The 13,304-nt window shown below is 42.0% G+C and overlaps 1 non-coding gene across 1 annotated transcript; it reads right to left on the bottom strand.

Annotated features, from left to right (window-relative positions):
• Window positions 1-2,718: 2,718 nt before the first annotated feature.
• Window positions 2,719-2,825, bottom strand: LOC141583287 (U6 spliceosomal RNA). Its single transcript, XR_012515966.1, has one exon. It is a non-coding gene; the product is annotated as a U6 spliceosomal RNA (small nuclear RNA).
• Window positions 2,826-13,304: the final 10,479 nt, after the last annotated feature.

The following is a 13,304-nucleotide window of genomic DNA, read 5'->3' as shown; positions in this document are numbered from 1 at the left end:
AGATTGGTCTCTTAAAGACAGCATACTCAAATGAGTCTTGGCTCTTTATTCATCTTGCTGCCCTATGTCTTTCAGTTGGAGCATTTAGCCCAATTGGTTAGCACTGATATATATGGATTAGATCCTGACATCACGCTCCTAATTGATAATTTCACAGACTTGTGTATGTGGTTGGTTTTTTAGCATCACTGAACTGTGTAATTCAGTGCATTTTTGTAGTGGCTGGTGATGATCTTTTCTTTCCATATTAATTTCTACTTTTAGGAGCTCTTGTAAGGTAGATCATTGGATAATGAATTCCCTCAGCATTTGCTTGCCTGAAAATGATCTTACTTCTCCTTCACTTATGACAGTTTTGCTGGCCTTGAAATTCTGGGTTGAATTTTTTTCTTTAAAAGTTGAATATCTCTTCTGGCTTGTAGGGTTTCAGCTGAGCAGTCCACTGTTAGTCTGAAGGGATTCCTTTTGTAGGTGACCTTGTCTTTCTCCCTAGCTGCCTTTGACAACTTTTATTTCATTTTGACCTCAGAGAACCTGATGATTATGTGTCTTAGGGGTGTTCTTCCCGTGGCATATCTGAGGTTCTCCGGATTTCCTGAATTTGAATGTTGTTCTGTCGTGCTAGGTTTGGGAAATTCTCATGAATGATATTCTGAAATATGTTTTCCAATTTGGTTCCATTTTTGTCATCTCTTTCAGGTACATTAATAAGGCATACATTTTGCCTTTTTACATAATCCTTTATTTCTCAAATATTTTGTTCATTTATTTTCATTCTTTTCCCCCATTCTTGCCTCTTTTCTTTCAGAAAGCCAGTTTTCAAGCTCTGAGACTCTTACCTTTGCTTGGTCTATTCTACTAGGTGGTCTTGCACATGAGATGGTGCTGGTCTGACCTCAGCACTCCTTAGTCTGCTTGCCTCTCCCAGGACCCCAGCCTGGCTACACCTGCTTACAGGGCACCCTTGGGTGCCCACACACATTACAAGAATTTTTATAATGCAATCACACACAATTACCATGTGGCTGCATTATAAAAATTCATGTAGTGTGCTTTTCAGCTCTATCACATCAGTTTATTCTTTTTTAAAAAATTGTACTTCAGGTTATAGGTATATGCAGATCATGCAGAATTGTTGCATAGGTACACTCACGGCAATGTGGTATCCTGCCTCCATCCCGTCACCTACATCTGGCATTTCTCTTCATGTAATCCTTCCCTGACCTCCCCACCGCTTGGTGTCCCCCTGTTGGCCACCCCCAAAAAGAGCCCAGTGTGTGATGCTCCCCTCCCTGTGTCCATATACTCTCATTATTCATCACCCGCCTATGAGTGAGAACATGCAGTGTTTGATTTTCTGTTCTTCTGTCAGTTTGCTAAGGATGATGGTTTCCAGATTCATCCATGTCCCTACAAAAGACACAAACTCATCGTTTTTTGTGGCTGCATAGTATTCCATGGTGTATGTATGTCACATTTTCCTTTTCCAGTCTATTGTCGCTGGACATTTGGGTTGTTTTCAGGTCTTTGCCATTGTAAACAGTGCCACTGTGAACATACGTGTGCATGTGTCTTTATAATAGAATGATTTATAATCCTTTGGGTATATACACAGTAATGGGATTGCTGGGTCAAATGGAATTACTATGTCCAGGCCCTTGAGCAAGTGTTACACTGCCTTCCACAATGGTTCAACTAGTTTACACTCCTAGCAACAGTGTAAAAGTGTTCCTATTTCTCCACATGCTCTCTGGTATCTGTTGTCTCCAGATTTTTTAATGGCCACCATTCTAACTGGCATGAGGTGATATCTCAATGTGGTTTTGATTTCTCTAATAACCAGTGATGATGAGTATTTTTTCATATGTTTCTTGGCCTCATATATATCTTCTTTTCAAAAGTGTCTGTTCATATCATTTCCCTAATTTGAATGGGTTTGCTTGCTTTTTTTCTTGCAAATCTGTTTTACTTCTTTGTAGATTCTGGATATCAGCCATTGGTCAGATGGGTAGATTGCAAAAATTGTTTCCCATCCTGTTGGTTGGCGGTTCACTCTAATGATTGTTTCTTTTGCTGTACAGAAGCTCTGGAGTTTAATAAGGTCCCATCTGTCTATTTTCGTTTTTGTTGCCAATACTTTCGGTGTTTTAGTCATGAAGTACTTGCCTATACGTATGTCCTGAATGGCGTTGCCTGGGTTTTTTCTCTAGATTTTTTATGGCATTAGGTCTTATGTCTAGGTCTTTAATCCATCTGGAGGTAATTCTACTGTAAGGTGTCAGGAAGAGGTCCAGTCTCTGCTTTCTTCACACTGGTAGCCAGTTTTCCCAACGCCAATTATTTAACAGGAAATCCTTTCCCCATTGCTTGTGTTTGTCAGGTTTGTCAAAGATGAGATGGTTGTAGATGTGTGCCATTGCCACCAGGACCTCTGTTCTGTTCCATTGGTCTATGTCTTTGTTTTGGTACCAGTACCATGCTGTTTTGATTACTGTAGCCTTGTAGCATAGTTTGAAATCAGGTAGCATGATTCCTCTTGCTTTGTTCTTTTTGCTTAGCATTGTCTTGGCTATGCAGAGTCTCTTTTGCTTCCATATGAAGTTTAAGGTGGGTTTTTCCAGTTCTGTGAATAAGTTCATTGGTAGCTTGATGGGGACAGCAGTGAATATATAAATTACTTTGGGCAGTATGGCCATTTTCACAATATTGATTCTTCCTAAAAATATGAAATGCTTCATGAATTTGCATGTCATCCTTAAGCAGGAGCCATGCTAATCTTGCCTGTATCATTCCCATTTTAATATATGTGCTGCCATAGCAAGCACTGGTAAGGTTCTTTATACCGGCTCTATTGCCTGTTAGCTCCTGCGATGTTTCACAATGACTTTTGGCTTCCTTGCATTGGATGATGACATACTTCTTTCACTCAGTGAACTTTGTTTCTGCCCACATTCTGAATTCTACTTGTATCATTAAAGATATGTCAGCCTCTGATCAGTTCTGAAAACTTGAACAGGCTGAACAGTTGATGTAATCATCTGGAGGAAAGAAGGCATGCTGACTTTTTGAGTTTCAGTGTTCTTGCACTGATTCTTCCTCATCTCTATGATCTTATTCACCTTCAACCTTAGAGGTTGCTGACCTTTGCACAGGATATTTTTCTTTTATGATATTTGATGATCTTTTTGGTTTGATTGTGGTGTAAGGCAGATGCAGTCAGCTGGCTTTGGTTTTGGAGGATTTTAGGGGGCCAATATTCATCTCCCAATTCCTAGACTGTGTTCTTTAACTCTGGGAAATTTATATTGGGTTTCAACTTTGTTCTCTGGCTCCTCAAAGTTTGGATTCTACTGCACTGAAGGCTGCAAAGTGTGGCAGCTGTGGCAGAGTGCTAGCAGATGCAGAAGTGCCTGCCTCCCTGTTGGCATTCACCCAATGGTGGAAGTGGTGGAGGCAAGACCACTTTGTGGGAGCCAGGGGACCCCTGCTGTGTGTGCTGTTGCACTGGAGGTGCAGGCTGGGGTGCTGGCCTGTGCAGGTTTGGGTGCCTTCTCTGTGACCCCCTAAGCAGCAGCAGTCACTCAACGCATATTAGGGTCTCTTTTTTGTGCACAACATTAGCACAAGGGCAAGTTGTTGGCAGAGTTGGTTCTATTGGTTCTGTGCCTACCATCGCTATCTCTTCAATGGGAGTTCAGGTGGGTTGAAGTGTGTGCTACAGTCCCATGTGCTGGTAGGGCAAGTACAGCAAAATCCACTCATGTAAACACACAGCAGCAAAGCGATGTAGGAAGTTTGTGTATAAAGAGCTGTAGTATGGAGAGGCAATGTAGAGGCTGGTGCATGCCTGAAGGGTCCACGTTGCTGCATCTCTTCACTCCTCAGGCATGGTCCACTGGCACAGAAACAAAGGTGTGGGCAGCTGAGAGTGCCCTGTAGGCAGGTGTGGCCAGGCTGGGGCCCTGGGAGAGGCAAGCAGACTAAGGAGTGCTGAGGTCAGACCAGCTTCATCTCATGTGCTAGAATGCCCAGCAGAGATCAGGTCTCAGAGAACTCTCTGAAAAGTGAGGCCCCAGCACAGCACAGCTGCTCTACAAAAACGTGGCCAGACTTCTTTTTTAAGCAAGTCTCCTTTTATTAAGAGGGAAACTCGCACACCTTATCTCTGCTGGGCAATCTTCACATGAGATGTGGCTGATCTGACCTCCACACTCCTAAAGTGCTAGGATAAAGTGTCTCATAAGACCACGTAGAGCCTAGAGAGATAGCTGTGCCTGCCCTCTGAGCTTCACATCAGCTGGCTTCCTGCTCCATCACTTTGCTTGTCTCCTGGGGGCTCTACCCCAGAGAGATGTGAGTTAGCCATCACTTAGTGTAATTAGCCCAGGATGGAGGGTCTGTGCTGTGGGCCCAAGCCAGGGTTCCCTGTCTCGTGATAAGCCATGGGGGGTATGTGGTATCCACAAGAGATGGACTGCCTTGTTCCTTGGGTCAACTGCAGCTTGTTAGTTATCAATACGGCACTTATGGTTTTTGCTTTCTTGATATTCTGAAGGTAACAAGGGCAGATCCACTGCAGAGGCAGTGGCAGAGAGGATTTCAGTCGATCTGTGAAGCTCTGTCCAAGGAATTGCCAAGTTGCTACTGGCTTGATGGCTTCAGTGGGGCCTGGATAAAGATCCAAGCTGGGAGGACCTGCTCATCGAGGAGATATGGAAACCAGCACCCACGTAACGGTTCAGCCACTTTCCTATAAGGCTGCTGTGGTATACTGGGGGTCCACTCCAGTCCCTAATTGCCTCATATCTTCCAGTGCCTCAAGGTATCACTAGCGAAGCCTGCAAAAAGGCAGAGATAATAGCCTGCCTCTTCCTCTGGGACCTCTGTACCACTGAGGTACAATCCTGTTGCCAATCTGGACACAACTATGGGAGGTGGCTGGAGACAAGTTCAGAAGTCTTGTCTAGTCAGGAGGAACAAGAACAGAGACTTGCTTTAAAAAAAGTCTGGCCATGTTTCTGTAGAGCAGCTGTGCTGTGCTGGGGGTTCACTTCAGCCCCTGGTTGCCTCAGACACTCTGAAGTCCCAAGGTTGAAATGGCTGAGTCGCCTAAACAGCAAAGATGACAGTCTGGTCTTCCCCTTGGAAGCTCTGACTCAGGGAGGCCTGAATCATCTGTCAGCCAGAGAACAGCAGTGAAGGCAGCCAGAAACCCTGTTGAATGGCTTTACCCAGTGATTAGAAATGTGTTTGGGGACTCACTTAAACAAGGGTCTGGCCATGTTTTTGCGAGGTGGCTCTGCTGTGCTGAGCTACCACTTACACCCCTGGTCAGCTTGGGTTCTACAAAGCCCTAAGGCCAGAACCTAGTCATCCAAACAGCAAAGTTGGTGGCCCGCCCCTCTCTGTGGGAGCTCTGTCTAAGGAATGTTTCAAATCTCCATTGACCAGAGAACACCTGTGAGGGTAGCAGTAAGCCCCAGGTGGGAGGTCCTGTTCAGTAAGAAGGAACAGGATCAGGAGCCTGCTTTCAGAAGCAGTCTGGCCATGATTTGGTAAAGCAGCTGTGCTGTGCTGTGGGAACTCTTCTGCCCCTGGTGGGTTTGTACTCTCCAATGCCCTTAGCTGGAATAATTAAGTTCCTCCAACAGGAAAGATGACAGCCTGCCCTGTCTTTTCTCTCACGGTTTATCTTGTGTGATGGAGCTGAAATTTTAGGCTGTTAATTTTTACAATAAGCATTACAGTTGTTCAGAAAGAATCTTGCTGTTCTCTTTCAGTTTAGATGTATGAGAATTCATTGTCTCCTGTAAATAAACCTGTTCAGGTTTTGTTCTCTGAAAAGAAGTCTTTTTCTGCTATCTGGCTTTGGTCACATTCATGTAGACCAGTAGCCAGTCTAAAATGACATGATTGAATTTCCATTTCCAGTGTTTCCTAGTTGTGTCTTACATTCTCCAATTCAGAACTGACCATTTTATTCTTCGTTGTCAAAATGCTAAGCTGTCCACTGTCCTTAAAATACCATGTTTGTTCATTCTTCTTTATCCAATTTTATAGGTTTTAGAATATTAGCATTTTTTCCTTTCACACTTTCAATGTCCTCCAAAAATTTCTTTGCCCTTAGTGGGTTCTCCTGTTTTATTGTGTCTAGTTCCATTCTAAGCATGGCAATTTTCCCCCACAACATGCTAATTTCATGCAAGAGATCTTTTTTTTTTCTTATGGCTAAGAGAACTCTAAGTCAACAAAAGAACACTTTAGTTAGCATACAATAGAATAACATATCATAATTTCCTCTGAATTTAAACCATAACATGTTTATTTGTATAATGAAAGAATTCCCATGGTTAATATTAACTGAAAAAAAGTTGGACAAAACTTGAAACCAGTGTAAATTCAAGAAGGTTTCAATATTGATTTAAATACCATGAAAAATAAATCACTAGAGGATTTTAAAGAATTTCGGAGTTGGAAAAGCCTTTCTCTGAATTACAAAATAGCCATAGGTGTAAAATATAAGATTAATACGTTTGACTACGTTTTAAAAATTGGATTTACACTCTAATATCTATTCTATAAACCACACCATTGTAAGAACCTTGGGTATGCATACATTTGGAAAGAAGCAATTCCTCAAAGTTTTTAAGTCTCTTTTTCTGAAGAAAGCTTTATCAATATATGACTTTTCTAATACTGTTATAGTCAATTATAAGAATTACATTTATTCATAACTGTTAAATCTAAGTATCGTATCCTTCTATATTTACACATCTGCATCTAAGCATTGTGCTTCTACATACAACTCTGAACTCATTTACGATCAGGATTCTTAGAGAAATAAGAAAATCTATGTGGCTGGGTACTGTGGCTCACACATGTAATCCCAGCACAGTGTAATGTTCAGTGTTGTATGTAGTACTAAACTTCTACATGTGGCCGTGGGCAGTGGCTCACACCTATAATCCCAGCTCCTGAAGCAGGTGGATTACGAGGAAAGAAGTTCAAGACAAGTGTGGCCAACATAGGGAAACCTCATCTCTACTAAAAATTAAAAAATTAGCCAAGTATAGTGCTGTGCACCTGTAATCCCAGCTACTCAAAAGGTTTAGGTAGGAGAAACACGTGAACCAGGAGGTCGAGGTTGCCACCGATTCAACTGAAAGGGAGGGGGCTGAGACAGGAAACTAGACGATCTGGCTTGATGGGTACCACCCCCACAAGACAAGAAATCTGAAACACTCTGTATTAGGAGTTTCACCATAAGTGCAGCTTGACCCGGGATGGTCCAGCTCAGTGGGGGGAAGGGCGTCCCCCACTACTAAGGCAGTCTGCCACTACCAATGCAGTTCATGCAGTAGATGGGCAGAGCCTGTGGCAGCTCAGCATTACCTCTGCTAACAGACTGTGACTAGACTACTCTGCGCTGGACAGGGCATCTATGAAAAAATGCAGCAGCACGACAGGAACTTATAAATAAAGCTGACCTTTCTAGGACAGAGCACCTGGGAAAACAGGAGGTTATGAGTTCAGCTGCAGTAGACTTAAATGTGTCAGCCCAGCACCTCTGCAAAAAACAACAGAACTCCCAGCACAGCACGTGAGCTCTTATAAGGGACAGACTGTCTCCTCAAGCAACTCTCTGAGCCCCATATACCCAAAAAGACACCTCATAAAGGAAAGCTCAGGCCAACATCTGGTGGGTACCCTTCTGGGATGAGGACAGTAGAGGGAGAAACCAGCAGCAACCCTGGCTGTTCTGCAGCCCCTGCAGGCGATCCCGAGGTGAGTGAGATCTGGAGTGGATCCCCAGTGGTTCTGCAGCAGAGGGGCCTGACTGTTAGAAGGAAAACTAAGAAGCAGAAATAAATAGCTTCAGCATCAACAAAAAGGATGTCCACTTAGAGACCCCACCTGGAAGTCACCAACTACAAAGACCACAGGTAGATAAAGCCACTAAAAGGGGAAGAAACCAGCATAAAAAAGAAGAAAACACTAAAAACCAGAAGGCCTCTCCTCCTCCAAGGGATTATAACTCCTCACCAGCTAGGGATCAAAGATAGGTGGAGAATGAATCTGATGAACTGACAGGAACAGGTTTCAGAAAGTGGGTAAAAACAAACTTCTCAGAGCTAAAAGAACATGTGCTGACCCAATGCAAAAAAATTAAGAACTTAGATGAAAGGTTAGATGAGATGCTGACTAGAATAAACAGCTTAGAGAAGAATAGAAATGACTTGATGGAGCTGAAAAACAGCACAACAACTTCATGAAGCATCAAGTCTTAATAGCTGAATGGACCAAGCAGAAGAAAGAATATAAGAGATTGAAGATCAACGCAATGAAATAAAATGAGAAGGCAAGAATAGGGTGAAAAGAAATGAACAAAGCCTCCAAGAAATATGGAATTCTGTGAAAAGACGTAATCTACGTTTGATAAGCATACGTGAATGTGACAGAGAGAATGAATGCAAGTTGGAAAACACTCTTCAGGATATTATCCAGGAGAACTTCCCCAACCTAGTGAGGCAGGCCACCATTGAAGTCCAGAAAGTACAGAGAACACCACAAAGATATACCTAAAGAAGAGCAACCTCAAGGCACATAATCATCAGATTCACCAGTGTTAAAATGAAGGAAAAAATGCTAAGGGCAACAAGTGACAAAGGGAAGCCCACCAGACTCACAGCAGATCTCTCCACACAAACTCTACAAGTGAGAAGAGAGTGGGGGCCAATAGTCAGCATCCTTAGAGAAAAGAACTGTCAACCTAGAATATGATATCCAGCCAAATTAAGCTTCACATTCGAAGGAGAAAGAAAATCCTTTATGAACAAGCAACTACTGAGAGATTTTCTCACCACCAGGCCTGCCTTACAAGAGCTCCTGTAAGAAGCACTAATCAAGGAAAGGAACAATCAGTAACAGCCACTCCAAAAATGTACCAAATGGTAAAGACCATAGATACAATGAAGAAAATTTGTCAACTAAAGGACAAAACAGGCAGCTAGCATCAAAATGGCAGTATCAAATTCACACATAACAGTATTAAACTTAAATGTAAATGGACTAAATGCCCCTATCAAAAACACAGACTGCCAAATTGGATAAAAAGTCAAAGGCGGCCCTGTGTGGTGGCTCAAGCCTGCAATCCCAGCACTTTGGGATGCCAAGGTGGGTGGATCACGAGGTCAAGAGATCGAGACCATCCTGGTCAACATGGTGAAACCCTGTCTCTACTAAAAATACAAACAATTAGCTGGGCATGGTGGCGCGCGCCTGTAATCCCAGCTACTCAGGAGGCTGAGGCAGGAGAATTGCCTGAACTCAGGAGGTGGAGGTTGCGGTGAGCCGAGATCGCGCCATTGCACTCCAGCCTGGGTAACAAGAGTGAGACTCTATCTCAAAAAAAAAAAAAAAAAAAAAAAATCAAAACCCATCTGTGTGTTGTATTTGGGAAGCCCATCTCATGTGCAAGGACATGTGTAGGCTAAAAATGAAGGGATGGAGGAAGACATATCAAGTAAATGGAGAGAAAAAAAAAAAAAAAAGCAGGAGCTGCAATCCTAGTCTCTGATAAAATGGACTTTAAACCAACAAAGATCAAAAGACACAAAGAAGGGCATTACATAATGGTAAAAGGATCAATGCAACAAGAAGACCTAATGATCCTAAACATATACACACACAATACAGGAACACCCGGGTAGCACCCAGGTACATAAAGCAAGTTCTTAATGACCTACAAAGAGACTTAGACTCCCACACAGTAATAGTGGGAGACTTTAACACTCCATTGTTAATATCAGACATATCAACGAGACAGAAAATTAACAAGGATGTCCAGGACTTGAACTCAGATCTGGACCAAGCAGACCTAATGGACATCTACAGAAATATCCACCCCAAATCCACAGAATATACGTTCTGCTCAGAAGCTGGTTTTTTGAAAGGATCAACAAAATAGACTCCTAGCAGAGTTAATTAAATAGAAAAGGGAAAAGAATCATATAGATGCAACAAAAACTGACAAAGGGGATATCACCACTAATTCTACAGAAATTCAAACTACAATCAGAGATTACTACAAATACTTCTATGCACATAAACCAGTAAACCTGGAAAAAAAGGATAAATTCCTGGACACTTACACCTCCCAAGCCTAAACCAGGAACAAGTTGAAACCTTGAACAGACCAATAACAAGGGCTGAAGTTGAGGCAGCAATTAATAGCCTACCAACCAAAAACAGTACAGGCCCAGAGGTGTTCACAGCTGAATTCTACCAGACATACAAAGAGGAGCTAGGACCATTCATTCTGAAATTAACCCAAACAATATACAAAGAAGGAATCCTTCCTAAATCATTTTATGAGACCATCATCATCCTGATACAAAAACCCGGCAGAGACTCAAAACAAAACAAAAAAAATGGTCAGGCCAATCTCCATGATGAACACAGATGCTAAAATCTTCAATAACATACTGTCAAACGGATTGCAGCAGCACATCAAAAAGCTTCTCCATCATGATCAAGTAGGCTTCACTCTGGGGCTGCAAGGCTGGTTCAACATATGCAAGTCTATAAATGTAAACCACCACATAAACAGAACCAAAGACAAAAACCACATAATTTTCTCAATAGATGCAGAGAAGGCCTTTGACAAAATTCAACAGCTCTTCATGTTTAAAACAAAACAAAACAAAACTCTCAATAAACTAGGTATTGATAGAATGTATCACAAAATGATAAAAGCTATATATGACAAACCTACAGCCAATATCATACTGAACGGGCAAAAGCTGGAAGAATTCCCTTTGAAATCAGGCACTAGACAAGGATGCCCTCTCTTACCACTCTTATTCAGCATAGTATTGGAAGTTCTAGTCAAAGCAATCAACCAAGAAAAAGAAATGAAGTGTAATCAATTAGGAAAGAAAGAAGTCAAACTGTCTCTATTTGTAGATGACATGATTGTATATCTAAAAGTCCCCATCGTCTCTGCCCAAAATCTTCTCAAACTGATAAGCAACTTCCACAAAATCTCAGAATACAAAATAATATGCAGAAATCACAAGCATTCGTATATACCAATCACAGGCAAACAGAGAGCCAAATCAAGAAGGAACTCCCATTCACAATTACTACAAAGAGAATAAAATACCTAGGAATATAACTAATAAAGGATGTAAAGGACCTCTTCAAGGAGAACAACAAACGAAATAAGAGAGGAGACAAACAGATGGAGAAACATTCCATGCTCATGGTTAGGAAGAATCAATAGGTCAAAATGGTCATACTGCCCAAAGTAATCTATAGATTCACTGCTATCCCCATCAAGTTTCCAATGACCTTCTTCACAGAACTGGAAAAAACCACTTTAAACTTTATATGGAATCACAAGAGACCCCACATAGCTAAAACAATCCTGAGAAAAAAGAACAAAGCTGGAGGCATCACACTGCCAGACTTCAAACTATATAGAGGCTACAGTAATCAAAACAGCATGCCACTGGTACCAAAACAGAGACATAAACCAATGGAACAGAACAAAGACCCTGGAACACACATCTAAAGCACCACACATCTAGAACCATCCGGTCTTTGACAAACCTGGCAAAAACAACAACGGGGAAAGGACTCCATGTTTAATAAGTGGTGTTGGGAAAACTGGCTAGCAATGTGCAGAAAGCAGAAACTGGACCCCTATTTGTCACCTTACACTAAAACTAACTCAAGAAGGATCAAAGATTTAAACATAAAACCTCACATGATAAAAACACTAGAAGAAAACAGGCAAAAGCATCCTGGACATAGGCATAGGCAAGGATTTCATGACTAAAACACCAAAAGCAATGGCAATAAAATCCAGGATAGACAAATGGGATCTTATTAAACTCCAGAGCTTCTGTACAGCAGAAGAAACCAGCATTGCATGAATCAGCAATCAAGAGAATGGGAAAAAATGTTTGCAATCTACCCATCTGACAAAGGGCTAATATCCAGAATCAACAAAGACCTAAAACAGATATACAAGAAAAAAACAACCCCATTCAAAGTGGGAGAAGGATATGAACAGACACTTTTCAAAAGAGGACATATTTGAGGCCAACAAACATATGAAAAAATGCTCATCATCACTGGTCATTAGAGAAATGCAAATCAAAACCACACTGAGATATCATCTCATGCCAGTTAGAATGTTGATCTTTAAAAAATCGGAGACAACAGATGCTGGAAACGATGTGGAGAAATAGGAATACTCTTACACAGTTGGTGGGAGTGTAAAATAATTCAGCCATTGTGGAAGACAGTGTGGAAATTTCTCAAGGATCTAGGAATAGAAATTCCATTTGACCAAGCAATCCCACTATTGGGTATATACCCAAAGAACTATAAATTGTTCTACTATAAAGACACATGCACACATATGTTGATAGCAGCCTGTGTACAATAGCAAAGACCTGGAACCAACCCAAATGCCCATCAATGATAGACTGGACAAAGAAAATATGGTACATATACACCATGGAATACTACACACTCATAAAAAATGATGAGTTCGTGTCCTTTGTAGAGACTTGGATGAATCTGGAAACCAACATCTCAACAAACTGACACAAGAACAGAAAGGCAAACACCGTATGTTCTCACTCATAGGTGGGTGTTGAACAACAAGAACACATGGACTCAGGGAGAGGAACATCACACACTGGGGGCAGTTGGGAGGGGTAGGGGAGAGACAGTGGAGGGGGGAAGGTGGGAAGGGCTAACATGGGAAGAAATGCCAGATATAATATGCACCTAAAATAAAATAAAGAATACAAAAAAATAGAAAAAGTCACGAGGGGCCGGGCACGGTGGCTAGTGGCTGAAATCCCAACACTTTGTGAGACCGAGGCAGGCAGATCACCTGAATTCAGGAGGTTGATACCAGCCTGGCCAACATGGGGAAACCCTGTCCCTACTAAAAATACAAAAATTAGCTTGGCATGCTGGCATGCACCTGTAATCCCAGCTACTCAGAAGGCTGGGGCAGAAGAATCACTTGAACCCAGGAGGCGGAGGTTGTAATGAGCCAAGACTGCACCACTGAACTCCAGCCTAGGTGACAGAGCAAGACTCCATTTCAAAAAAAGAAAAAAAAGTAACGAGAAAAGATTGAGGACTGAGCCCTAGGAAACAACAATGTGCAAAAGGAGAAAGTTGAGAAGCAAGTAAACAGACCATGACAAAAGGACTAGAAAGGCAAGAGGCCTGAGGGAGTGAGGTCCTTCAGCGGGCTAATTGAAGATGCTATTAGG

This window comes from Saimiri boliviensis (genome assembly GCF_048565385.1).
Source record: "Saimiri boliviensis isolate mSaiBol1 chromosome 19 unlocalized genomic scaffold, mSaiBol1.pri SUPER_19_unloc_2, whole genome shotgun sequence".
In the NCBI taxonomy this organism is placed as follows: domain Eukaryota; kingdom Metazoa; phylum Chordata; class Mammalia; order Primates; family Cebidae; genus Saimiri; species Saimiri boliviensis.
The sequence above is the reverse complement of the archived record's forward strand: the minus strand, read 5'-3'. Positions and strand labels throughout refer to the sequence as shown.